Raw genomic sequence first — 1,967 nt, 5'->3', positions numbered from 1 at the left:
ACAAGACCTGGAGCTGACTGTGGCTCATGAATTCCTTATAGCCAAATTCAGACTAGTCACATTACAGTCTGCCAAATTTTTTTTTTTTTTAGTTCTTAATTCTTCTTTCTATCCATTTATCTTGGTTCTTTAATTCACTGATAAAGCAAGACATGGAGAAAAAGGTGCCCTGACACTGTGATAGTTTCCACATGAACAAACCACGATGGTTTGGGGCATGATTCAAGTGCATTAAATTTATTGTGCACTTTATTTCTATTATTATTGCATCAGCTCCAACTCAGATCATCAGGCATAAGATCCCAGAGGTTGGTGACCCCTGTTTCATAGGATTGCTGGATACATCAGACCCAAAATGTCAAATTTGTTCAAATTTTAAATTATTTTACTTAATTAATTTGGCTTCTGACCTTTCCAACTTTTTTGTTTGTATAGATATAACTTGTATCATTGCTTCCCTGGTGGCTCTAGCGTCTGGCTCAGATGGTAAAGAATCTATATGCTTTGCATGAGACCTGGGTTCAGTCCCTGGGTCAGGAAGATCCTTTGCACAAGAGAATGGCTACCCACTCCAGTATTCACCTGGTGAATTCCATGGACAGAGGTGCCTGGCAGGTACAGTAGATTGGGTCTCAAAAGGTCAGACATGACTGAGTGACTAACACTGTATCATTGCTGAGTTAGAAACCAGTAACTGGAAATCCTCCCGTATGTGACAACATGAGTGAATTCTGAGGCCATTATGCTAAGTGAAATAAGTCAGACAGAGGGAGATAAATACTGTATGGTATTACTTACATGTGAACTTTAAAAACATTAAACTCACAGATGCAGAGAATGGTGTTTTCCAGGGGCTGAGGGGTAGGGAAAGCAGGGAGATGTTGGTCAAAGGGTACAAATTTTCATTATAAGATTAGTAAGTTCTGAGGATCTAATTTCAGCATGGTAACTCTAATTAACAATATTGTAATACATACCTGAAGAAGCTTTCTCATGTCACTAGGAAGCACAAGAAGCGAGGCAGAATGTGATGCCTCCTAAGGTCTAGACTCAGAACTGACACAGTATCACTTCCATCCACATTCCATGGGACAAAGCAAATTCATGGACAAGCCCAAAAAAAAAAAAAAAGACATGAGGATGTATGCACCATTTCAAATGGGGAGGATCGCAAAATCATATGGAAAGGAGCCTGAATAAAAAGAGACATTAAAGACCAGGGCTGGTATTTCTACCTACCACAGATATTATATCTGGCTCTAGTTACCAAAAATAAAATTATTAGAAAAGTATCAAGAATCCACACAACTGATAGACATAATGATCTGGCTTATAAAATAAACATCTCTAAAACCCAAGGAGCTAGAAGCACGGCAGTCATTTTTAGCAGCAATCATCTGCCAGGATATTGCCACCACTGGTTCACCAAGACTACTCATAATTAGAGATTCTCTCAAGATATGAGTGGACTTAGAAGTCAGACAGAAAAAGACACAGTGTTATGTGGCTTCACTGAACTGGAAAATGATAGGGATTCTGTGGATGGATAAAAAGACATTCCATTATAACATCACAGCACCCATTCAGAGGGAGGTATTTCATTCCCAGCAACAGAAAGGTGAATCTGTAGATCATTCATGATAAATTATCTGAGGACTAGCTAGCATTTACTAGCAATATGTATTCAAACAACAGTTTCTTTTGGATCAAAGAGGAAAGAGGTCTGTTAGCCGTGCAAACCTTTTATTAATGGCTTTGTGCAGCTGAATATATTTAAAGAAATTAAATGTTCCCAATTTTATACTCAATATTTAAAATAATTTAATATACATGCAAAAGATAATTGGTTACTTCATGTTCAAATATGCTGAGGATAAATCTTTGGGCCTTGCCATCTGCAGCAACACGGAAGGACCAAGAGAATATTCTGCTTAGTGAAATGTCAGACAGAAAGACAATTACTATAT

The sequence above is a fragment of the Bubalus bubalis genome, chromosome 9, assembly GCF_019923935.1.
Source record: "Bubalus bubalis isolate 160015118507 breed Murrah chromosome 9, NDDB_SH_1, whole genome shotgun sequence".
Classification (NCBI taxonomy): Eukaryota; Metazoa; Chordata; class Mammalia; order Artiodactyla; family Bovidae; genus Bubalus; species Bubalus bubalis.
Note: the sequence above shows the minus strand (reverse complement) of the source record.